The sequence below is a fragment of the Mauremys reevesii genome, linkage group 2 (genome assembly GCF_016161935.1).
Source record: "Mauremys reevesii isolate NIE-2019 linkage group 2, ASM1616193v1, whole genome shotgun sequence".
NCBI classification, from domain to species: domain Eukaryota; kingdom Metazoa; phylum Chordata; order Testudines; family Geoemydidae; genus Mauremys; species Mauremys reevesii.
In genome coordinates this window covers 153317387-153344731 of record NC_052624.1, presented here as the reverse complement: position 1 = coordinate 153344731, position 27345 = coordinate 153317387, and the positions used below count along the sequence as shown (strand labels likewise).

Here is a 27345-nt window from a genome sequence, read left to right as displayed (position 1 = left end):
ATTTATTTCACAGACAGCCACAGACAGGAATTTAGCACCCTGCGCTGGCCTCCTGCTTAGCAGAGAAGGTGTTAAAATGCAACCACACAGAGCTCGCTCTCTCTTCTCCCCACCTCTTTGAACAAAACACAGTAGCATATTAATCAAGTGGTCACCTGTTCCAAGCAGAACCCCCATTCACCCCAATAGCCCCCCAAAAACTGTATGCATATATTGCAATGGAGAACCAGTGGTAGAGATTAGACAAGCCCAATAGTTGCTCCTGGTGCCGACTGAATTCGACTCCAGCGCCTTCAAAATTTCCAAATATTTTGCACAACCTTTCATCTTACAAATTAATTGATTTCCAAACAACAGCGAATGCCGTTTGTATCTTGGAATCACTTAGTTCCTTGGCGATAATTTAAAGGTGGAGAAAACTGGAAGAGCATATTACACAGCCTGCTGATATTACATAGCCTGAGGGTTTGGGGTTGTTTTTTCCCCACTCTGGCTTTAACTTAAAAGTAGGGTTTGGGTTTTTTTTAACCATTTCTCCGAAAATTTGCTTTTAAAGATTAAAGAGGAATTTGCAGAGATTTACACCAGTTGGGTTTAATAATGTGTTGAGAAGCCAACATTTAAAGAAATGGTCAGACTGGTTACTTTGGATTAATACCAAAAAAAAGGAGGAACTTTTATTCCTATTAATGCAACTGACAAAGCTCCATTGGGGCTTGGAAACCAGAAACCAAAGGAAATTTAATACAGTTGGCAGCACGGCTATTAGTGATTAGATTTACAAATCTCGCTTGCACACACTCTGTGCTCCTATTTTTAGGCATTTAGAAAATAAAAACCCCTTATCGATGGCAATGTGTGTGCATGTATGTAAGAGGAATATTCATTCTCATTCAGCATGCCGGCTTTCACGCAAAGCGCTGGAACAATTACACCAGCCAGCACGCTGTACCTGAAATTTAGCAAGAATCATTAGTAGTATTATTTATCTACTTGATTTGTTTCTTTTGCTTTAACATTCCCATAGACAGCACCACTGAGGTTCTAATTTTCCCCCCTGCTTGTCAACCTAACTCCCATTCATGCTGGCCCCCTCCTTGAGGGTAACAATACACTAAGTTACAGCAGGAAAAAATATTAATAAGTACAATAAGAGATTCCTTAGCTGGGTTCAGAAACACACTAGAAGACCTAACAGTGATGGAAAAGACCTCACTTTTCACAAATCTATGATTCCATTGACAGACCAGCCCAAGAGCTAAGGATGCAAAGAGACTGTATTGTAAACACTGTATGAATAGTAGAAGCCTAATTCTCTGCTCAGTTACTGGTGTAAAAGGCTTCATATTAACTTAATTCTCTCTCCTACAAAAGAGATAGCTACCATTACATATCATTGGACTACAAGTGTTTTAAGAATCAAGGTCTCAGTACCTAAGTCACTTTTGAAAATGGGGACTAGATTCTTAAGTCACTTAGGGTAGGTCCATACTTACCCGCAGGGTCGACGCGGAGAGTTCGACTTCTCGGAGTTCAAACTATCGTGTCTAGATTAGACGCGATAGTTCGAACTCTGAACGCGCTCCCGTCGACTCCGGAACTCCACCACCGTGAACGGCGGTGGCAGAGTCGACGGGGGAGCCGCGGAGTTCGATCCTGCGGCTTCTGGACAGGTAGGAAATTCGAACTAAGGTAGTTCGACTTCAGCTACGCTATTCGCGTAGCTGAAGTCGTGTACCTTAGTTCAACCCCCCACCCCCCGTAGTGTAGACCAGGCCTAAGGCACTTTTGAAAATTTTACCCTGTGATTTTCTGGATTCATAAATTCATAGACCAGGAAAGATTGTTGTAATAATCTAGTCTGACCTCCCACATAAGGAAGGAATCTCCATCATTGGAGATTTTTAAGAGCAGGTTAGACAAGCACCAGTCAGAAATGGAATAGATAATACTTAGTCCTGCCATGAGTGCAGGGGACCGGACTAGAAGACTTCTCAAGGTCCCTTCCAGTCCTATACTTCTATAACACAGGCCACAGGATTTCCCCAACATAATTTCTTTTGAATGTCCTTTCAAAAACACATCCAATCATGATTTTAAAATTGCCAGGGATAGAGAACCCACCGTGACCCTTGGTACATTGTTCCAATGGTTAACTACTTAAAAGCCTTGGCCAAGACTTTCAACAACAGGCACCCGATCATCCTCAGCAGGTATAAATCCGCATAGGCCACTGACTTCAATGGAGCTGTGACAATTCACACCGGCTGAAGGTCTGCCTCAAAATTAGGCTCCTAAGTCTATATTTAGGCTATAAATGGCCTGATGTTCAGAAGTGCTGAGTATCTTGCAGACCACTTATCTGCGGGAGGGAGGGAGGGAATCTTTGGGTGAGATTTTGAAAGTCACCAGTGGACTTGGAATCTTAATTTCTGTTCTTTTTCATCTCATGGGCAGCTCTGAATACCTCAGTCGAAATAGGGATTTAAAGAGCCTAGGCTCTTATTTTTGAAAATCTCGGCCCTTAAGCCTGGCCATTTTCAGAGAAAGCTTGGATTTCCAGTGAGTGCGGGGATTTGAGAACAGCCTGCAAAGAGCAACAGTGAGATCTAATCCTTTCAGGAGGTTACACCTCCTTCTTCCCCCCTCCCGCCCCCAAACAGTTCCCTAAATCAATATCAACAGCCTGAGATGATCCTGTTGCCGTTCAATTAGAAGCTGCTAGCCTTTTAACACCCTAAGTCATTCCTGATGTACGGTAAGGAACTCTCTCTTTTCCTTCCCTGGCCCAGCGGAACTGGGCAGTGTATTAACTAGGCTGCTCAATAGCAGCAGAAGTGTGTTTGCATTCCAAGGTGAAATCTATTAAGGGGGAAAGATGAAGTGTGAGATTTCAGGGCAGACAAGATGATCGGATAATGACGTTATCCTACACAATAATGGGTACGGTTACCATTTTAATCTGAGCTATTTGTTTACTCTCCCCTCTACCGACCTAGTATACGAGGCCCTAGATTTTAATACTAGATACAGAGGTGACAGTCAGGAATAAACCTCACATGGGCTCAGTGTTAGATGCTTATCTGAGCTCATTGAGTCTGAAAAACTGGACTGGAAATCTCGTCGGCACAGACTATCTGCCTCTGCCTTTAAATAGATTTATTTAAAAAGTTCCTATCACATTTGTCTGAGTATTTAAATGAAGCACTTACATTTTAAAAAGTGAATGTCAATAAGCAAGGACAGCCCCAAATCCAAGTTAGTAGCAGAAATAAAAAAAAAAAATTAAAAAAATCCCACCCTGAAAACATGCCAGTCCACTAAGGAACCCAATACTCTCCATCTCTCACAAACATATGGGCTGTGCAGGTCACCCCCACTGGGAGCCAGTGTGATCTAATGGGCTGGGGTAGGAATCAGGAGACAACCTGGGTTATATAGTCCCAGCCCTGCCACTGTCCTGCTGTGAGACCTGGGGCAAGTCACTTCCCTTCGCTGTGCCTCAGTTTCCCCTCTTACTCTGTCCATCTTGTCTGTTTAGAATGTAATATTCAGATCATCTTTATATTGAAAAAAATGAAACATTTTCAGCTGAAAAATAAAACATTTTACAGTTTAAATTAATGTTTTATTGTGAAGATTTTAGTTCCTTCCCTCCAAAAAAAAAAAAAAAAAAGTGTGTTCCAAGGAAAGCATTTTCATGTCAAAAACCCAATTTTCTAACCAGACCTTTAAAACCCTCTGATGGATAACAAACCAAAGACCAGAATTGACCCAAGAGGAAGATCTATACAAAAGAATACTGAAATCATGAAGGATCAGGACCTATGCTGATTTATACCACTAGAGCCTATAGCCTTAAGAGCAAACAGTGACAGGAAAATGCTGAGAGAGTTGGTTCAGGCCCATCCAGGAAAGGAGAGATTGAATGCTTGCCTGAAGCTTATCAAGCTTGGATGGTAACATTTTCCTTCCCTGATCACCCTTTCTCCTACCAAGGGTGGCTCCAGGCCCCGCGGGGCTCCGATGGTCTGCGGGAGGTCCACCGGAGCCGCGGGACCAGCGGACCATCCGCAGGCACGTCTGCGGGAGGTCCACCGGAGCCACGGGACTGGCGACCGGCTAAGCACCCCACACGGCATGCCGCCGTGCTTGGGGTGGCGAAATGGCTAGAGCCACCCCTGCCTCCTACTCCAGCCAGATAATTAGCCCCCTTCCCTTACTCTGGACCTCATAACTCCCATTAGCCACTCAGACCCCGTATTTCTTTTTCATTACATGCTCCCTTCCCAATTCCTGCCCTGAGCAGATTTGACTTTTGTTGAGTCCATGACAGCTGCTGTCTTCAAGTCTCAGATCAGTAGGGCCCCAGAACACACAGCTCGCCTCTGACCCTGAAGAAGCCCCAGTGACTGCTTGAGTTTGAAGAGAGCAGCACGGGGCCTCATCAGACATAGCTGAAAATCCACTGTGGATTTTTTCAGGATAATAGGTGCCCCGAATGAACCTCTGATGGGGCACAGGGAGAGTCCAGGAATACTTTGTCAGAGATTCAGCTGGGTACCCTTAGTTTTCTAAACCTGTTCACCCATCCACACTGCCCGCAGGAGATCAAAAGACAAAGTGGAGAGAGGTGAAGTCCATTCATGATGTTAGCTAATGCTAAGCAATAGAGCAGAAGTAAATCCATTATATACACCAAACCACTAGAGGGACATGAGAGGAGGGATTGGTTTGGACAAAGAATTGAATTAGGCGTACTGACTGATCTTAATTCAGACCACACCAACTATATGATATGGGTATTTATATTGGCTCTATCAGTGCTTCTCTCCAGCTCTTCCAGTCTGTGGACTGTGTTGCAGGAAAGCATCAAGGAATGCCACAGATGTACTTATTGTAACAACCAGATTTGGATCGGAACACACACCAGGCAGATGAATTTGGTTTTATACACCTCTCCTTCCCACCCAGCAAGAAGTGCATCATACTGTTTCCTATACTACAATCTTGTCATAAGCAATATCCCCTCCCAATAGCATACCCCTATGGATGCACCTAGAGTATTAAGAAATATGATGGAAGAAGTGGGAGGGGGATATAATTTCAAGCTAAGCATAAGAGTCAACCGCCTGCCCGCTCACAGTCACATTTCATACAGAAGAAAGAAAAAGGCACCATGCAGAGCGGGAGGGTGTAAGATCACAGTGAATGGGCCCCTCTCTGATCCATACTACAGAAATCTCACCTCCCATTGTCCCACTTCCCCTACATGCACAGAAGTCCCACTGATGTCAGGAGGAGATCGGTGCATAGACGGAAAGCTCAATGCTACCAGCGAGATGCACTGCTGGGCACTGAGTGTACAGTGCAGTCCCTGACTCAAAAAACTAATAACCTAAATCCATCCAGTCTCCTCAGACAGGAGACATTCACTCAATGAAATTTAAGTTTAAAGATATTACTAGTCAGATCATTTCTATTGATACAAACAAGTATTGTCCCTCGAGACCCCTGTCCTAATGGTTCCATTTTGGTGCTGTTGTACATAAGTTACCTCCGAGATTTATCTTTAAAACCGAAGGCACCATTAAAAAATGTGCTCATCTTAATATAAAGCTCACACGCATGGTTCCCCACTAAAGACAGAAGGAGTGGGGCATAGCACAGCCCTTATTTATAATCCTCTGTAAATTCACCAAAAAGTCACGAACTACATAATATCAGTTCTTATAGACTGACATATTTCCCTGATCTTTCATGAGCCACATGGGGAAACAGTTTTCGCCTGATCTGAATGAAGAAGAAAAACAGTGATCCTAATCAACCATTTACCCTTAGTGGCTTCCCTAAACAAATCTGGGAAAGAGCTTAAAGGCTTGGGAATATCCTCGACCCTGCTTGATGCACTGTAATAACCCTACCTAATTATACTGATATAAAAACTAATTGGAAAGATAGCAAATGTCAGGGTAAGATGCAAATTGTAGGGTGTTAATTGCTGAACAGGTGCTGCAATAGAATTAAATGAGCATCCTGATTAGGAGAGTGGAAAAAACAAATGTGGACCCCGAAATCAAGTTGGCCACGTGAATTATTTAGCAGCCTCCGTGTACCAGCGAAAGGTCATGTTGATGTGACCTCTGCTTTGTGATGGGTCGGCTGAGAAAACAATAGTGAACTCCAGGAGAGAAAACAGCTTTAATGAGAGAGAGAGAGAGAGAGAGAGAGAGAGAGAGAGAGAGAACGAACTTCGAAACCTACTACATTTGCAGCACTGGGATAAGGAGAGATTAATGTAACGCTGGTAGAAGACTGCACATGGACCAGCCTGCTGACTGAAGTTGTCCGTTTATCCAATGAACAGTTACAGGAAAGATAGCAGCAGCCTCACCAATGCATCTCCGCCTTGTTCTAGAGGAATCCTGAGAAGGTTGGGAAAGATAGCTCAGTCTCCATCGCTGCCTGTTCAGTTTTTGTCAGCTGGCAAGCAAAGGTGCCCAATTAGTGCCCTTTGTGGTGGTCATTTTGTGATGTGGACATCAGTCCAAAACAATAATGGACTAAAACCTGGGGTAGGCACCGTCTCTAGGTTCTGTATTCATACAGCGCCTCGCACTGGTCCATGACCGAGTCTCCCAGGCACTAGTGTAAGACAAATCATAATTTAAAAAAAAAAAAAAAATCAGATCTTTCATACCTATGGGTATGTCTACACAGCATCAGGGAGCGAGCCTAGGGGAAGGGACTCCAGCTGCAATGTCAAAACAGTATCTATTTTTGGCACGCTAGGGCGAGCCCCGCTAGCACAAGCCTGTCAACCTGGGCTGGGAGGCTCGTTCACAGATGCAGTGTAGATACACCCCAAAAAGTTGTCATATATTTCAGTTCCCACTGGATTAGAACCAACACCACTGGATTAGAAGAAGTGACTAAAAAGGCACAAGGTTCTGTGTCTCATTAGCAGCAAGTATTATTTGTGATAATGGTACAATCTCCTGAGCTATGTGACTAGATTTATCTTTAGGAACCACTAAAGCTGGTTAAAATTTTCCTAATCTTGAGTTTGAGATGAATTTTTTTTTAATAAAAAAAATTCTACTTTTGCTAGAACCTTCCCCCCCCCCAAAAAAAAATTTCAATGAAAGCTTTTGTTGAATTTTTTTTGCTTTTAACAGGAGTTTCAAGAAGTGATAACGCTGGTCTAATTTTTTTGGACAACTGAAAAATTTCATTAACATTCTGAGAAACTGGTAAAAAAAATAATCAAAATTCTCATGGAATATTTAACTGGTTATTCAGCCAGTTCTAGGAATAGGTTTATATACCACAGCTAAGCTTTGATGCAAACACCAAGAAAAGAATAAGGATGAGTTCTTCCATCCAGTTCAGTTAAGGAATGTGTAATTCTCTACAGGTGGTGGCAATTAATAGTTGCTATTTAAAATTATTATTTGCATCATAGAGACTGCAACATAGACCGTGGCCCCATTATGATAAGCACTGTACAGACACACAGTAATAGACAGTCTATGCCTCAACAGCTGACAATCTAAATAGACAAGCTAGACAAAGAATAAGGAGAAAGAATGTAAGTAAAGATTAAGGGGCTGATTCTCATTTACACCACTGGAGTGTAAAGGGGTCTCAAAATGGCAAATATACTCCTACTTTAAGGCCCTTTTATGCTATCAGAGCAGTACAGCCTTGGTTTAAATGGGAATTGGGTTCCAATTATTTGTGGCACATGAACACTGCCAAGCTATATTTTACTGCTTTGATGGCACTTTCCAGAAGAGGACCTCATAGTACTTTTCAACCCCCACCAAAGAAGATGTTGAGTATTATGCTCATTAGGACTTGGACTCCCACATCACTTCAGTACTCTTCAAAATCCCACTCAGAGAGGCTAAGCAATTTGCCCAAGAGGATGTAGCAGATCAGTGCCAGAACCTGAATGTGAGAGGCCCAGCTTCCGTTCCACTGCTCTGTCCATTAGAAGACATTTCCTCTTGAAAAGAAGACTTTTGCTATGGCACGAAAATAAATGCCAAGTCATGAGAAAGACACTCATCGGGGCCAGCACACCAGAGAATGGGAAGATGCCTTAAGCACATGGCTACAGGGTCAGTCTACATGCTCACATGGGGAATTACACTACAAATAACTCAGGAGGGAACAGATTCTATTTCAGGGAAAGATGAAGTATTTTAGATAGTTCTTGGCAAAAAAAAGTCTGAGAACTTAGATTTATGACACTGAAAATTGAGGCTCCTTTTGTATCCAGGGGGTCTGGTGCAGCGTGGGTGACGGCAGAATAGAGTGGGAACTGTAATGCAACTATCCCTCTCCCGGGATAAAGACAGCAATTCATTATCTGTACTCCTTCCACCTTGGGGCCTCCTCTACTGGGGGAGGTGACTGCCAGTCATACTCCATTCTGCAAGCTTATATTTAATGTTTGCAATATGGGTTAGCAGCAGCAGGGGCACTGGCAGGCAAAGTTAATTTCTCAAGTTCAGATCTCTGTCTTTCAGAGGGGAAAGGTCAGCGCTTAACCAGCTAGTCTCTCCAATGACTTTCGTTTTAACCTCTCTGTTCAGCCCCAGTGCTAATAGGAGAGGTGCATCTGCAGTGTCCTGAAAAAATGGATGTAGCATTAAACTAGGTGAAATATAAATATTCTTTTAAAATGCTACATATATAGTGGATGAATGGAATATATATATTATATATACACACACACCTGCACATATACTACGCATACACACTCACTCTCTCTCTCTCTATATATATATATATTTATTTTCTCTCTCTCTCTCACACACACACACACTTATCTATATAGATAGTTGTACACACACTATATCTTTGCCTGTCCAACCTGAATTCAGCCCCCTTGTGGATATGCATTATGATACAGTCTTTAACTACATGATCACATTTTTTCTTCACAGAACCCCTGGCTCATTCAGTGCCTGTTGCTCTCAGTCTCCATGCCCAGCCAAACCCAGTTCTTTCCCTTCTGTTCCTCATCTGCTCTGCCTCGCTCCCACCCCCTGCCAAGTTAGGACAGATTTTCACAGGAATGGCAAAAGGCACATCCTTGTCCTGAGGCCACTCCCTTGCCAAATTTGAAGTCCCTGTTCCAAAGCATAGGGGCTCTGGAGCTTTACAAAGAAAAGGTCTCCAGATTTTTTTTTTTTAAACATGACCAAAACAACATCTTTTTCCCTAGCCTCATTCTCGGAAATGGTAGAAATGATTTTGGCTGATATTTTCTGAAAAGAATTCAGCCTTAGGCAGATACCCAGCATGGAAATGTTCAAATGGTTAGTCTGGCAAAGTTGAAAGAAACTGAAAATAAAGTTCTATAATGGGAAGTATTGGGTGCTTAATAAGAGGTGGTGCTACCAGCTCCACTTATGATATTTTTGGAACACATTTTTCAGAGTAGGTAGATTTTGAAAAGTAAACAGTAAAAAATTCTGTTAACAAATCAATACCTCACTGTTTTGTACACCCCCAAACCGAACATCCCAGGTGCCTACTTTATGTTCAAGTCTAAGGGGCAGATCCTCAGCTGGTATAAATTGTCATCACTCCAATAGAGCTATGACCGTTTAAACCAGCTTAGGATATGCCCCTTAAACACTACCTGGCACTATCCCAGAATTGCCTCTTTTCCACCTCTCAGAGCTATTCTCAGGGCAGTTTGTTATTGCTTGGCTTTGTTTTTGTCAAGTGGAGATACCCCACTGAACTGAAATACCATCAAACATGTGAGTATAGAAATGCTGTAGTGTTAAGTGCAACACATTATCTTAAATTTATCTGAAGAAGGCTTCAATTTTGGCTTACAAAACCAAAGTGGGTGGATAGAGACAGGACCACAGAGAAACGTCAAAACCCCCCTGCCACTGACATGGTTAAGGTCACTGCTTCTGAAAGACAACCATGTTTTAGACAAGTTATCATGCAGGACCACCAGTCTGCTTGTGTTGCTTGGCTAAATAGTAAAAAACTGACAGTGATATTTTTGAAGGCACAGAAGTCAAGATAGAAAATGAGAGAACCAGCTGTCTTGAAGGAATGCTGGGAAATGCTTAAGATAAAGGGCTTTTTTTTCCCCCCTTTAACAAGAATGTCCCAAAGGATCTTATGAGGCTCACTGTCAATAAGTGACACTGACACAACATTATATATTTTTCCACCCTTCTTTTTAATTGAAGAATTTTGACTGACCAAACAACATTTTTCAGCAGCTTTCTCAGGCATTACCCTGGTCAGATATTTGGTCAACATCAAACGGAATGTTGTTCTACACTGGAGCAGATACAGCCCTACAATTTGAGAATATAATCCACAAGGTGCTAAATACACACACACAGGTTCTATTAAAGGCCACAATTCATGAAACCAGCCCTATTCAAGACAGCTTGAGCTTAAGTACCATTGAGTTCCGTGCTTTCCTGAATCTGAATGGATTTAAAGAACATGTGGCGGGCTTTCCTCAATCAGGGCCTAAGCCAGTTGCAGAAGGCATTCAGAATCCTTGGAGAAGGCACTCAGTGAGCCTGCAGAATCAGGCCCTTTAAACGTAACCCAGGTAGACCCTCGGACCCTCACAGAACACGCTGAAGTCAACAGTGTCTGCTTTTATGGAGTAGTTTGCAGGGTGGGGCCCGTTGCTAATGTTTTTGAGGGAAAACATTTGTATGAAAAATTATTAAGAGAATTAACCTGATGACATAGTTTAGAAACAAAGCTGTTGGGTTTTCTAATGCACTTGGTAAATCGCAACTAAGGGGCCAACAGTTGTACAGCTTGCTTGAAAATACTATGTAGCATTTCTAGATTTATATTTATGTATACCTTTGTAAGAGCTAAGTGTTGTTATTATTTCACACTCTAAAAATCAAGACACATTCAGCATTGCCAACTCCCATGATGTTTGGTGTTTTTCTCAAAGCCCAACCTCCTGGTGTCATGTGAATGCATGAGAATTTTAGCTTTCATGTTTAAAAAAAAACGTTTCTAGGCCTTTTAGTTATGGAGACAAGCTTGAAAAACGTGAACCCTAAACAAAAAGGCAACAAAAAAGAACCCCAGATTTATAAAATCTCATAATTTTGGGGGTCTTGACTCATGATAATTGATCGCTTGGGTTTGGCAATACTGCAGGTTCTAGATCCTGATATATTTAGGTGGGTTCCCACTGAGGCCTACAACAAGGCAGTTTTACCAAACCAAAAATAATTTCTGTCTCCAATGTGCTGTCTGTTTACTTTTTGCACTTCTGTGTGACTAGTGAAAATAAACCTGCCTGTCTATTCATCTGCATCTCTGGCCTTTCATTTTGATGCACATTCTCTGCAGGGGAATATCTGCTAAACCCAAACAAAATGCCCTGTAGCAACTCAAAAAAAAATCAAAACATTTTTCTTAATCTTAAAGTTTATTAGTTTAAAAAAAAGTGGCACTTTTTGGGGGCGGGGAGAAGGGTCTAAAACATCTCTCTGGAATTTATTTATATTACACTAGAATCTGGAGGAGGCCCCACACTATAATTGGGACCTCTGCATATTAGGTGTTGTACATGCACTTTTCAAGAGAAAGTTCCTGCCCTGAAGAGTTTACATTCTACATAGACAAGACAGACAGACAGTGGGAGAAAGGAAGTGTTGTTATCCCTATTTTAGAGATGGTGAAACTAAGGAAGAGAGTGATTAAAGGACCTGCCTGAAATCACACAGAAAGTTTGTGCTAAAGGCAGGACTTGAGCCCGGGTCTCATGAATCCTAGTCCAACTGCCTCAGTTACAAGACCATCCCTTCCTCTCGAGAACACAGCTTTAGCAAAGCATTTAACCACATGCTTATGTTCCATTGAAGTCAGTGGAAATTAAGCAGGTGCCTAAGTGCTTTGCTGAATCAGGGCCTAGACCAGGGCTTTTATCAATGTAGTATCTGAGTGCACAATTGTGGCACTTCAAAAATAATTAAATCCAGTTTGTATCTGGCACCAACACACACTGTAGCAAGTCCAATTTCTTTATACAAGATAGGCTGGTGACATACTCGCACTGTAACGGCTTCCAACTCCTTCCAACTCCATTATAATTACCCTCATTATGCTCCCTCTTTAAAAACACTTAATGGATGTTCCTCCAAGGTTGGCCTTTTGAAAAAGTGTGCACGCATGTGTGGGTGGGTGGTTAATGCAAATACACTTTGCACAGTTGTGTTTTTGCAATGCAGCTCTTGGGTACGGAACCATACGAGCAAGACAATTATTCCTTTCCTTTCTTCTACGAGCCTCTTGCACAGAGCACCAAAGATCTACGCAGGGATCCAGAGGGAAAAAACGCTGGTGGAAAACTTTCCCCTGGAGAAAGCGAACAGACTAATAGGGAGCAAGCAAACACCTACCACCAGTCTGAAAATACAGCTCCATGTTTGCAGTCAACAGTAATGGTGGAAAGTGAAAGAGGCAGACAGTACTCTTGGCGCATCCTGTGGATTAAGTGGGATGGTTCTTTGAGGGGAGGATCAATAACAAAAGGGAAAAAGTTGTCAAAGGAGAAACCTCCCACCAGGTGGCAGAGCCTGGAATCTGAAAGGATTTATGGTAATTGACCACATTGTTTTATTTTGCTGGGGATCCAGATTTCCTATGAGATTTTAAAAGAAAAAGAAAAAGAAAAAAAGAAAAAGAAAAGATCGTATTTATCGCAGCACAGAGTTCACTGCCTTCATGACAAAAACTGAGCTGGGGGGAACAGGGCTCAACCTTCCATAGGCTGCTGAGTTAGAGTCATTTCAGTCACTAAGCTCTTCAGCCCCCATGATGTTCTGATGAACTCCATGGCTGGATCTGCAGAGCTTCCATGGGTCACCTGCTCCGGCTTATCATTTTCATAAGGAAATTTGATGGCACTCAGGTTTGCACATTAAAGTTCAGGCTAGCCAACAAGATGCTGTCTGAGCAGTGTAAGCAAGCACGAGTCACGTTCAGCAACAGCTCTGTGAGGTGTAGTTAAACACCGAGAGGAGCTGGGTTGCCCCTTCGCTAGCAGACAGGATGCTGAACACAACTTGTCCTTGTCTACTCCAACCGGTCATGGTCAGCATTGTCAATTACCATCATCATTTGTATTACAGCTGTGCCAAGAGGTGCCAACTGAGACCGGGGTCCCACTGTGCTTGGCAGACAGCCCCTACCTCAAAGAGTTTCTAGTTTAAATTAACAAGGCAGACAAAGGGTGGGTGGGGATGTGGGGACACAGAGAGGGGAGGTGACTTGCTCTAGGTCACACAGCGGAGCAAGACAGAGCCAAGAATAGAACCCAGGTCTCCTGACTCCCAGTGGTGTATCTATTAGACTACACTGTCGTCCTGGTGGTTAAAAATTGTGGTGAAACATAATTAAATTCCCTTTTGAAGAAAAGGCTAATGGAAGACCAAAAACTATTTGTGATCACAATAGCTCAAAACTGTGGCCCTGGCTTTATATACTCCCTTGCCTCAGACTCCTTATCCTTTCTATTCACAACTCCCTCCTTGCCCACATAAGAAAAGTGGTTTGTTGGGATGCTGCTGCACATGTTTATTGATTCCTGCTCCCTATTAGGAGCTTGATCCAAAAGCCCATTAAAGTCTTTTTCATTGTGTCTTTCCACCAACTTCAATAGGCTTTGAATCAGACCCTAGGGTATGCATGGCGTAAGAATATTGGCATCATGCATCTTCAGTCAGCTACAGAAACCTGAATAGAGAGAACAGGGAGAAACTTAGAAAAACAGTTGAAAAGCAGCAATCGAAGGGAGGGTGCCCTTGATCAGTTGAAAAAAAGTCTCTCACCAGGCACCACACCACAGTCAACCCCCACCCCTTCCCCAAAGGAGAAGGATCGCTCTCAAAACAAAAAACTCCACACACCTTGGAGTTCCGCCAACTGACTGCTAGGAAGCTGCACCTTATGCAACCTCTCTCTGGGCTGGATTTGCTTTCCTGTGAATAATTTCTTATGCACAGCAGCAATGGAACCGCATTGACAGCGACAGATCTCAGTTTGCATTGTCACCCCTACCTCCGCCACCCTGCCTCTCTGCTGCCCCAACTTTGCATCCCTGTGTGCAATACAAGAGTGGAGGGAGTGTTTATATATGACTTAAGTTACCACTTCCCGGTGTCAAAAGAAAACTTTCTACCAGAAAGCCAAAGAAGCTAGAGAGTGAAATTTGTCCTCTTCATGCTGGTTGTGTCAGGCTGCTACTGGGAAGAAAATTGAGAGAGAGAGAGAGAGTTTCACCCCACACACCACCTGAAACACATATTTAAATTTAAAAAAAAACCACCTATAGCTCAGAAGATTTTTTATTAAATTAATAGTTTGGTTCTTTCTGTAGCTACCATTGGCATTCAGGAACCAGGAGAGGGCATGGATCTTTGGAAAATAACTACAGATCAAGATCCAGTGATTTTGGAGGCTCAGTTTGAGACACCTTAGCATTTCAGAAAATGCTGCGTAGACCTGGTTGAAAAATTATAAATGATCACAAGAAATTTTGAAAAAAGAATGCTTCCCCCAAATTTCCATGGAATAGTTTTTGACACCCCCCCCCCCAAAAAAATAACCTGAATATATTATGGTTCTTGGCATCTGGTTTTTCAGGTGAAAATCAGAAAATTTTACCCCAAATGAAAGCTTTTCATTCCCCTCTGCCCCCCAAAAAAACAAAAATTCCCTCTTACATTTCAACAAAAGTATCTCAACCAGTTCTAGTGCTAAGTATCTGCTCTCTGAAAATTAGGCCCATTTAAGATGTCTCAAGTGGGTTCCCTAATTTTTGGCTCGCAAAATCCTTCATCACTTTTGAAAAACCTTGGCCCAAATTATTTACCACTAACTTCTAGGTGGAAAAATACATAAACATAAGCCTGCTACTGCTCCCACTGAAGTCAATTTCAACAAGGGTAGGATTGGGCTTGTAAGGGACGAGGCTAACAATGCACAGACAGCAGCGCAGATTGTCGTTGTTCTGAAGGCATAAATATCCAATACCTCCAGTAAAAGTAGTACCATTGTCTGATGATAACAGCTTTCTGCCACCTCCCGTCGGGTGCTACAGACCGAAGGAGTTCACAAGAGGGGCAAAACTGTGATTAAAAGCCACAACATGGCGATAAGTCGCCACATTTATTTAATAGCATTTGTAGGATAAATACAAATTCATACTGAGAACAGCAGCTCTTTTTTGCCTAATTGCTTCACAGTCCCTGTGACTCAAATAAGCCAACTACTTAAAAACTACTCAGGAGCCACAGTAAAGAACGAAAATTATTGCTTCCTGTCATGACCAAATATTAAACACAGCACACACCTAATGACTATCACTCCCCAGGGAAGAAGCTTTATGAACAATAAAATCCCAGCAGACTTGCACTGTTTGGACTTAGAAGCCTCATTATAGGCTCACTGATCCAATACAATTTACAAGCTCAATGGACTCCACTTGAAGTAAAAACCACCAAACATGGAGTTATAAATGGAACGCCCACAGAGAAATAAGCACCAGGTTCTTTAACTGGGAGGGAAATTAACAGAGGTTGGAAAAGAAGTGGGGTTTGGAAGGGAGAAACACATTATTGTTACAAAGGAAACAAGAGAAAGACATAATGGAAATTAGAGAGAGGAGGTAGGTGAGGTATTCTCTTTTATTGGACTCGCTTCTGTTGGTGAAAGAGATAAACTTCCGAGCTTATACTGCTAGAGATTTGAGTAAGCGGAAAACCTTGTCTCTTTCACCCGCAGAGATTGGTCTGGCAACAAAATATTACCTCCCTCACTTTGTCTCTCTAATATCCGGAGACCAACATGGCTGCAACAGCACTGCAAACATAAATGGAAAAGTTAGTTACATATAAGAGGGGAAGGATGGGCCAGTAGTGAGAGCACTAGCCTGGAACTCATGAGATCGGAGTTTAATTCCATGCTCTGTCACAGATGTCCCGTGTGACCCTGGGCAAGTGACTTAGGCCCAGAGCATGAAACTAATGAAGTCAGCAGCCTAAATACTTTTGAGGATCTGGGCCTTAGTCTCTTTGTTCCTCAGTTTCCCCACCTGTAGATTTGGGAAAATAGCACTTCTCTGCCTCACAGGGATGTAGAGGATAAATACTTTACAGATTCTGAGGCACTCATATACTGCAGTACTCAGTGCCAATATAAGTATCACATATGGAATGAGAGATTGAGTCAAAGTCTATCAATGAGAGTCTTCTGGAAACCAGTGGACTTTGGATCGGGCACTGAATAAGAGAAAGGGAGGAAACAGACCCCACTTGTCAGAGGGGAGGCCTTCAGGAATGACATACAAGGGGAATGAAGCAAACAGCCTACAGAGGCAGGAATTGGGGGCAAAGAGAGGATGAGGATTATAAGGGAGCCCACCAGGAACAACAGCTGTTGAAAGCATGCTCTGACCAAGGGAGGGATTATAGAGAAACAAAAAGGTGTCAAAGGGAATCAGGAGACTGTCATGAATAGCAAAATTGTGGGAGAAGAGGGCACAAGTCCATAAAACAAGGTCTAGACAGAGGATAAGGTAGGAGGGTGGAAAGGTGCCAAGGAACAGGGAAGCATTTAAGGTCAGGTATTTGCAGAGGAAGCGTACTCTACAGGGGCGGCAAGTTGTATGGGCCCGTGGTGCCCATGCTCCAGGAATATTCAGAGAACAGGGCCCCAGCTCCCCCAATGTTTGGGGCCAGGTCTCTCCCCCAGCCCTGCTTGCCGCCCCCGCGTGCCTCCCCTGGAGCATCTCCCGGGCCTGCCTGCCGCCCCCAGGTGATTGAAAAGGGCCTGCAGACCCCCACCACTGGCAGCGAAGTGCGGCTAAAATGTCTTCCAGCCCACCTTCGCTCTGCACAACGTGTTACTCCTGGACGACGTGTCACTTCTCCACACGCTGCCCCCACCCCTAGTGCCAACTCTACCATTGGAACTGTGACCAATGGGAGCTGCAGGGGCGGTTCCTGTGGGCAGTGGCGCACAGAGACCCCTGGCCCCCCTGCCTAGGAGCCGCTGCCAGAGGGGTGTGCGGGTTGCTTTCGGGAGCCGCCCAAGGTGAGCGCCTCACCCCCTCCTGCACCCCAAAGCCCTGCCACAGTGTAGAGCCTGCACGCCACACCCAAACTCCCTCCCAGTTCCTGAGCCCCCACCCCCTCCTGCATGCCAACCCCCTGCCCCAGCCCAGAGCATGCACCCATCCCCTCACCCCTCCTGCACCCAAACTCCCTTCCACAGGCTGCACCCCAACCCCCTCCCAGAGCCTTAGGCAGGTGTGGGGGCAGGGGCGGGACTTGGATCCATTCTGGGCACCACTAAAAATTATACAAACTTGCTGCCCCGGTACACTAGGGTAGCCATGTCAGACCCTGGGCAAGCGTCTAACATGGCTCTCCACACTCCACCACTGTTGACCTCCCATCCCTCCAGTGTGGGTGGGGCCAATGAGTTGGACACTCATTTTGGCAAAGCACGGGCAGAAACCATGTAGGTTTGATTACCAGCCCATCTGTTCTCTATACACCCAGAACTGTGTGTCTGAATTATTAAACCCACTAGGCCAAAAACAACTGCCACCCTCCTCTCCTGTACACACAGAATTTTGGCTCATGGGAAACTCCCTTCCAATTTCAGTTTGTGTGTGCATGGGGGTAGGAGGGATTCAGCCCCCGTGGGTTTCAATGTGAGTCGTGAAACCAGCAGACCCCAAGAGCATTCTGCACGGTTTCCCTATGAGAACTGCGTCCAGGTGAAATGTGCTCATGTAACAACATGCCCACAGGGTCAGCTAGCAGAATTTGAACCTGGGACCCGTCAGCACCAAAGCACAGATCTCTACGGTTTGACTCTCCATATGCTGGGAGTCATAGCACACCACTGGCCCTGGGAGGATCAACCACAAAGGGGAATGCACACCACACTTCCCAAGTGCGTTACACACCCAAATGCGTGCGTCCTGGTGGGAAGCCAGCTGCGCCACATAACTGTCTTCATCATATGCTTCTTCCATTCCCTCCCCTCTAAACTCACTGGCTCTAATGGCTACTCAAACTGTTGTCTCCTTTAGCCCTTCCCTTTTGTCCCGTTGAAACCCCTTATTATTAGCTGCTCTCAGGCCATTCGACCCCTTTACTCTATGTTTACACTGGCCTTGGTGCTTAGACTAGGTGAAATCCTCTCCTGCCCATTTAAGTCACTGACTTCAGTGAGGCCAGGATTTCACTCTGAGCTGGCCAATCAGGAACCTAACATGGGGTTAACCAGGCAGCAATGCTCTTTATCCGGGTTAGAGCATAGAGAGTCTAACCAGGTTGGACTCCACCCACGCTGGCTGTCCAAATTGTGCTACAGCATCATTGGATCTTATCAGATCGCACAGTTGCTAAAGTCCTTTGGGACTTGTTCTCATTAGACTTATTTTCTTAAGATTTCCCACCAGTGGTAGCAGTTGTCAGCACTGATGGGAAACTTTTAAGAAGAAATAAAGTTTAGCACAGGCATACAGCCTTGGCCAGCCTGGAATTCTGGGGCCATAACCTCCCCTGGCCGACCTCAATGGAGTTATGTGAATTTCCACCAGCTGAAGCTCTGACCCATTGTATGTTGCTGACACCACCTCCAGAAATAATCCTGGACCCATCTCCCGCCTCCTACTCCTGCTTCCTACCTATCACCCCATCCCACCCAAAAATCATTACTACAGGACAGCATCATGTTGAGAGTGCATCTACCTTCCCTTTCTTCTTCTATCTAGGTACTTATATGGCTCCTCTCAGGGGCACCGGAACAGGGAGGGATGGGACCACGGAGTATAGCACTGTCACTTTTAAAAGTGGGAGGGTTATGCCCTTCCACTTTTTACCTGCCTTAAGGGCGAGCAATGGAGGGAGGGGGGTGAGTCTAGGGAGGGGCAGAGTCTCAGGGAGGGGTGGAGCCTTGGGAGAAGCAGCATGGCAGGGACAGGACCTCAGGGAAAGGCAGGGGTGAGGGAGGCCAGGGTTCAGGCACCAGTGGCTCCCCCACTTCTAGGGAGTTTCCGGCAATCCTGGCTCCTATCCCTACAGTATCAAAGAACCTCAGACTCCTTACTGTATTTATCATCATCACAACCACCCCTGTGAGGGAGGGCAGTGCTATTATCCCATTTGTACAGATGGGGAAGTGAGGCACAGAGAGGCTCACAGGAAATCGGTGGTGGAGCAGGGAATTGAATCTGGGTCTCCCAAATCTCAGGCTTGCACCCTAACCACTGGACCATCCTTCCCTTTTTTCTGGCATATGCATTCAAGGAGATTCTTATGCTTGTTTTGACTCAGCTCCCTGACAAATCTGTTGTCTGGCCACATACAAACTGATTAAGTGAGACGCTGAAACCAGCAGCCAGTTTGCTCTGCTCGCCATCTACGTGACTGTTCTTCCGGTATTCACTTGGAAAATTACCATTTTGGAATCTGGAGTGTTCCAAAAAAACTTGGGCTTGGTTTTGTTCTTTTTTTTTTTTTTTTTTTAAAGGGACTAAGAAACCACTTGTCAAATGGCTGGGCTAGTGCATTCTAACTTACTGATTTCTCGCAAACATCCAATCTACTAAAAAATTCATAAAAAGACAGATGGCACAACAGCAGCTCTTTGCAGGAGTGCTGGGTTTAGCAGCAAACAAAGAACTTTGACTGCCTAGGACAAGTGCAGAGATCACTGCAGGCTTCGGAGGAGTGAGGGAGGTAGCTGGAGGGGGACTGCGGGGAGCAGCAAAGAGCTGCAGCCCCTTCACTCTCATAACTTCTCTCCATAGCAGCAGCAGCTTCAGAGAGTCATTTACGTCTCCCTGGCAGCTTCACAAGGAGCTGGGAAATTAATAGAATTAGAAGCGGCCCAAATAGAACAACTCCAAAGCGACCAAGTATTGAGAATTGCTGCTAGAAGAGATTTATGAAAAAAATAATAATAATTTATATGCCAAGATCCCAAAGCACTTCACAAAGATGGGCCATTACCACCATTTTACACAAAAGTGAAACTGAGGCACGGACAGTTAAGTGACTTGCGTACGGTTACACAGCAAGTGTGTAGCATAACTGGGAACATTCAGGTCTTCCATCCCCCACTCCTGCGCTCTAACCATTAGAACATAGGGTTTCCTCATCCATTTCTGCTACAGATGGCAGGAAAAACCACCAACATCATTGAAAACAGAAAAACAGAAATTTGAAGAGACGCCTCCAGATATTTCGAGCCAGTGAGCAATATGAGTGTGCAATCTAAAAAATGCATGTATAAATCACAGCTGTCACTTGGGTTGCAGCAAGACATGGTGCAACATAACCCCTCTCTTACGTTGGCATATCAAACCCAGCCCTTCAACACGCTACACGGACACTGCAGTGGCACATTTATAATAGTTGTATCTGGCAGCGACTGTCTTGCCTGAAGTGACTTTCAGTGGTTGTGAAATGTGCCAGACAGCCCTGGAGACTTCAGCCCTCCGGTTAGCCAGACAGCAGCGATGTCATGGGTAGCAGCAGGGCAAACTGCATCCCCACTGCGCCCATCTCTGCTGAGAAGGGATGACCCCCCTAGGGTGAAAGCATGTAATTCAGTTTCTTTGGCTTCTCTGCAGAGATGCTAACAAGTGCTGGTGGTTTGGAGTTTTTTTTTTTTTTTTACTAGCCCAGCAAATGGCTAAATATCTGACCAATTCTGCGGTGCACCACCTACTGAAATTATAGTGCCAGATACTCAGCTGCTATAAACCAGCATCGCTCCACTGGCCCAGGTAAGGATCATCTAGCCCTCAGTCTTTTGCAGAAGTTCAGTACATCTCTAAACCAAGATAATATTCCCCACCTCACCCCACAGCTCACTCAAATTCTGTTCCTCTCTTTTATCCCCGGGATTATCAGTGCTTCCATACTGAGCCCAAATATGCATTCGGCTCTTTCCAGAACAATCCCCTCTTCAACAATGGGAACTAAACCCAGGATCTCTCTGCTGCCTGAGCAAGTTCTAGTAACTCAAAGCCAGTAGTGGACTCAAACTGCCCTATGGTCCACAGAGAGCCCCCCTGTGTAAGCACAGGTAACATTTGTAGTTCGGTACACCTAGAGGACAAAGGTGAGATCAGGGCCTCACTGTGCGAGGCGCTGTACTAAACAGTACATGCAGTAAGGGACAGTCCCAACAGCTAAATAGACAAGGCAGAGCAGGGCCGGCTTTAGGCCTATTCCACCAATTCCCCCAAATCTTAGGCCCCATGCCTAAGAGGGCCCCGCGCCCAGGGGCAGGGCCGCCGAGGGGGGCAAGTGGCTGAGAATCTCTTCCCTGGCTAGAGGCTCCTTTTTAATTTTTACTCACCCGGCAGCACTCCGTGTCTTCGGTGGTGGGTCCTTCACTCGCTCTAGGTCTTCAGCAGCACTTTGGCGGCAGGTCCTTCAGTGCCACCGAAGACCTGGAGCGAGTGAAGGACCTGCCGCTGAAGACCAGGAGCGCCGCCTGGTGAGTACAAGCCCCACGTGTTTTTTTACATTTTTTTTAAGTCATCCCTGCCAGGGCCTCGTTGAAACTGTTCAAATCGGGCCCCGCACTTGCTAAAGACGCCCCTGAGGCAGAGAGAGGATGGGAGAAAGAAAGCATTATCACCTCTATTTCTGTAGATGGGGACCTTAGTGACTTGCCCCAGGTCACTCAGGGAGTTCTTGGCAGAGCAATGGATAGAACTCAGATCTCCTGAGTCCCAGTCCAATGCTTCACCTACAAGACCATTTTTCCTTTTCAGTTATACTTCAGGCTCTGAAAAATAACCAGACTCAATGATATCTAGGATACAGACCACAAAAGCTTGCAAAGTTTCATTGGCAAGAGGAAGGGTTTATAATTTCCCAAAGATCTGCCTCAAGAATTCCTGCACTGTTTTACTGTCATCCTGCATTTCCTTCCGCATATGAGAAAATCTTAGTCTTGGAGGCAACACCCTACATTCCAGAAGCTGCCATACATTGCAACAGCACTAAGTGTCATTTCAGCCACAGGAAAGACTCCAACTTGGCTTTGGCGGAACACGATAATTTTGCAGAGTCCATAACGCTGCCAAGATCCTAGATAATAACTTAAAAAATAAACCAAGAGGGAGGATCCAATGGAGGCTACACCCATTCGGGAACTATTCTGGACTGGGCTGGGGTATAGAATTAATGCATGAACATGCTGAAATATGAACATACTGAAACCAGCAGAGCTAGGTCTGTTTACACTAGTTGGAGATCTGACCCATTCTGCATATGGAAGGCTGCAATAGCAGGATTTAGGGTAGCAAGATTCCTCATTACAAGTACAATATATAGTTTGCATTAATGATAGCTATGGGTCAGATTGTGATCTCAGTTATGCCGGTGTAAATCTGTTGTGTTTCCATTCAAGTCAAGGAAGCATCTTCAAATTGGAACCAGGGTGTGTGAGATCAGAATCTGGCCCACCGCGAGGGGGAGGGAAAAACGTAGAGGGGAAATTTACTGATTTTATTCCAAAAACTCCCCCTGTACACAATATTCCAGACACTGGGAAATGGACACTGTGCAGTCGGATCAAATCCTGAATGACACAGCAACAACCGAGAAAACTTTTCACCACTGGGAGAGCACAACCCAAGTGAGACTCACCCAACCAACATCCTGCTGACAACATTATCCGTGTGCTGAAGAGCAAACACATAAAGCTATGAGTTAGGGGAAGCACTGGGGGAAGAGTCTTCCTGTCAATAACAGCTCTGCACACCTGCCTGCTCCTAAAATCGCAATAACTCTTCAGTGTTTTGCTGAGTAAGTGATTTCCACTGGTAAGGCTGGAATGAGTCTTTAGGGGGATTCTGCATCAGCATTCGCTTGGAGGGGTGTGGACCATATTAGGTAATTTACAGATAGTTACCCAGGGAGATGGCTGGATGGCGAATGCAAGCGAGGCAACATTCATGCTCTAATACATATAGAAAAACATCAGTTTCCAAGATTGAGAAGAAAATAACTACTAGGTCCTTAGGATCTAAATCGAGTCCCCGGAGCAAAGGTTACAGCAGCAATAGCCTTTTTCAGCATGACGATTTTTGGACTTTGTTCAGGGCTGCCTGATGTTATTTTTCCCACTGAACTATTTCCCCGTCTTTAACTATAAACACAAGATGCCCATGATTCAGCCACAAAAGTCACCGAGTTGTCACTGCACAGCACCACATGGGTGGAATTTACAACAGGCCAGGCTACGAGTGCAGGCAAAAGGCAAAAAATAATTAAAGGGGTGAAAGGTGCATTCTTCAGCTCAAAGGGTTGTAACATCTCTGATAAAACACAAGGGGGCCAGATCCTCAGCTGGCATAAACTGGCGTAATTCCAATGGAGTTGCACTGATTCGTGCCAGCTGAAGGTCTGGGCCAAGAATTCAGCCTCTTGGCTGAATCCGAGTGCATGGTCAGATTAATATGTTGTCAGATGGGGAGAGCATAACCTGCATCAGCATGGGAATAGACTCTGGGCTAGTTGCTCCTTGCACTCTTAAGTTAGCATCCTATATGTTTAGTTAGGGTCTTAGTTTTAACTACACTAACTGCCACAATGTCTGGGGAAGCTGCTTGAAACAAAAGGGCACCCCAGCATGCACTGTGAATATAAACAATAAACAGAGGGGACTAAGAAGTGTTTGGTTTCTTCCCAGACCGCGCTGCAGCCTTTCGCAGTGATGCAGCATGTTTTAGTCCCTTCTATGCTGCAAGATGGAATCCGGTTTTAGCCATGTAACAATCAGGTCCCCTACCATGGTAGGGATTACAATGGAGATGGGCCTTCCCATGTGCCAATCACCATTTTCTCACAAACCCTTGCAGCAACAGCAATGCCTATGAACTGAATGAGGCAGAAAGGGAATGCTAGTGCATCATATTCAATCCAGCCAGCCCCTTGGTGATCTCAGTTTTCCTTCCCTTCTAAATGGAAGACTAGTTGTGTCTCATTTCTCGCACAGATTCATTCTGGATGTGAGGCAGCTGAACATCAAGCTTTCTTCATCAAACTTTCCCTTCTTTCTTCCTTTATTTTTCATTCTCTCTCTAGGTCTGATCCTGCAGTCCTTGCTCAAGACAAGACTAACATTAACTGCTATGAAAGGAAAGGAATGTCCCCCTCAGTAAATTCAAGTCTGCAGAACCAAGGTCTATCTATGTGGCATCAGCCACTTGGGTCAGAGGATTCAGTTACAGCAGCTGGGGTTTTCTGAACAGCCCAAAGGAGGTTGGCATCTAGCTCCCACTTCACTTCCTCAGGCTCCTTGGAAAACCCCAGACAACAGGATGAGCCCCAGGCATGGTTCAATCTTGCATTGCACACTGACTAAACTGTGTTTCACCAGCGACCCTGAACTGTGCTAAAATACGAGACTTCAGCACATTTCTGGGCCATGGTAAAGCACTGATCGGTCCTACCTGCCCAACAGAAGAGAATGAGGTCATGTTGTAAGTGGGTCCCCCCGACTAGTCAGCGGGAGCCCTGCTGACAGCAAAGATCTCGGTCATCATGCCTGCAATTTATTAATTTTTTTTAGTGTAGATGGAACTTTAGCTCCTTTCAATCCAGAGCCACAGTTGCCTTCAAGTATGTGATAGTCACTCACCGAAGAAATGCTACATTCCAACACGGTTGTTAAATTGTAACATCTCAATCTCCATATTTAAATATTGCTTCAACCTATGGCAGAGCTCTCTCTAAGAATAGTTTTAACGTTAATATTTTTAAGTTAGAACAATAAATAAATACAGGAAGCCAATATTAAACTAACAAGCCATTATTTAGAACAGGGGTAGGCAACCTATGGCACATGTGCCAAAGGCGGCACGTGAGCTGATTTTCAGTGGCATTCACACTGCCTGGGTCCTGGCCACTGGTCCAAGGGGCTCTGCATTTTAATTTAATTTTAAATGAAACTTCTTAAAAAATTTTAAAACCTTATTTACTTTACATACAACAATAGTTTAGTTATATATTGTAGACTTATAAAAGAGACCTTCTAAAAACACGAAACCTTAAATTAGAGTGAATAAATGAAAACTCGGCACACCACTTCTGAAAGGTTGCCGGCCCCTGAATTAGAATAATAATTTTAAAAACCCTCTCTTTAAATACACACACACACACCAGCACGTATGACTGTGGAGGAATGTGACCTGCCTGTGCGGCGTGCCTAGCTGTAGCAGTTTGTTTTCTACCAATAAACAATGTAAAATCCCCTAAAATAATTAGAATCCAGCTTCTCAGATGGTTCCAGAAACACATACTACTCCCAAGCATTTGTGGGGAGGTAAGAGGGGATCATTCATTGACTATAGTTTTGTTTGATTAGTTTGAAAATCCTAAAAGGGCTTTCAGTGCTTGTGAAAGGTGCCGGATTGCCAGATTCTGGAAAATTAAATTCTGTTTATCCACAGAATAGGTACATCATTGGTAGTATTATTCTATTTACATTATAGTATCACTCAGGTTAAGACTGTCCTTGCCCTGGCAAGCTCATAATCCATACGGACAAAACAGACAAAGGGTGGGAGGGAAAACAGATGCCAGAGAGGTGAGCAATTTGCCCAAGGTCACACTGCAGGTCAGTGGCAGAGTTGGGAAAAGAACTCAGGTTTCTGGACTCCCAGTCCAGTGCCCTGTTCACTAGAGCCCGCTGCTCCCCAGTGGCAGAGCATACTCCACCCACACTGCTCCAGCCCTGATCTGGAGGACGGCCTTTAAAGACAAGTATAATGCATGGACTGTTTCAGCTAAGTAGTGCATCTAATCCCCCTCTACTTGATTTGTAATTATTTGGCAAAAAGTCCCCCTCATGGTTGCCAGAAAGAGGAACAAGCTTCATATGAAACAGTCGACAGACATCTGGAACATACTCCCATGTATCTGGTGGGAATCATCTTTGTTACAGGTAGGGACCTGTGTTATCATTAACATGTGGCAGAATTCTCACCAATGAAGGTGACTGGGGTGAAAGGACTTTATGACACTTAATGTCTTCAAAGATCCCTCAGAAATGAAGTATTGCAAAGGTTGGGTTAGAACGAAAAGCCCTGGGCTGTCTATAAGATAACAGTTTCCCTTCCAAAGCATTTTACATTCACAGATTTCAAATCACTTAAAACAGCATAATTCCTGTTTTACAGATGGGGAAACTGAGGCACAGAGAGGGAAAGTAACTTGCCCAAAATCAAACAGAGAGTCTGAGGCAGAACCAGGAATAGGACCTAGATCTTCTGACTCCTCAGCCAGTGCACCATATTGTCTCCCCAGCTGCAATGGGAAAACCTCAAGAAGTTCAGACTTGAGGTTGGATAATTCTCAAATACAGACTCAAACCAGACCTCAAGTCAGCCAAATATGGGCTAGAAATTGTGCAGACAAGCTCAATATGACCTGTCCAGCACTTCTTTTTCTAGCCAGAATACTGTGGTTCTTTGGCATTTCCATCTTTAGTCTCAGCCACACTCTGAAGGTGCAAAGATAAAGGCAAAGAAAAAAAAGCAGCTAAAAAAATTCAGAGCCTCCGTAAAGGATTAGGATCAAATTGTCTAGTAACAATTTGAGGAAAGGGAATTATAGATACTTATTCAAACTAACCTGACCATTCTTAATTCCAAGTATAAATGTAGGGGAGGAGGGATAGCTCAGTGGTTTGAGCATTGGCCTGCTAAGCCCAGGGTTGTGAGATCAATCCTTGAGGGGGCCATTTGGGGATTGGTCCTGCTTTGAGCAGAGGGTTGGACTAGATGATCTCCTGAGGTCCCTTCCAACCCTAATATTCTATGACTAAGATGCTATGTAGATATGCTACTAATGTTATGCACTCAATGTAGGCATAACGAAGAAATTAGACTCAAAGTCCATCCACTCCAATATTCTATCTCCAGTTATGGCCAGTACCACAGAAGAAGAAACCCTGCAATAGGTAGCTATAGAATAACCTGTCCCAAGGAAAAAAGTTTCCTCTTGACCCTTGATGACAGAAGCATTTGCCTTGAAGCATGAGGTCTTAAGATCTCTCTACATAAAGCGCTCAGTTGAGTATTATTTAATATTTATTAAAAGAACACTGCATACTCTTGTTTTCCCTTTTTATATCCTGCTAAGCTCTTGGCCTCAATATCTTGTGTCAATGAATTCCACAGGCTAACTGCAGGCAGTGCAAAAAAAAATTTGTTTCCTTTTCTATCAGTTTCGAATTTGCCTCCTTACATTGTCACTGAATACACAC

General features: G+C 44.3%; 1 protein-coding gene across 3 annotated transcripts in view; it reads right to left on the bottom strand.

The window, feature by feature from the left end:
• The window catches only part of EBF2 (EBF transcription factor 2), a 173698-nt gene that overhangs the window by 134558 nt on the left and 11795 nt on the right, over positions 1-27345 (bottom strand). The gene's annotated exons all lie outside the window — the stretch shown is intronic.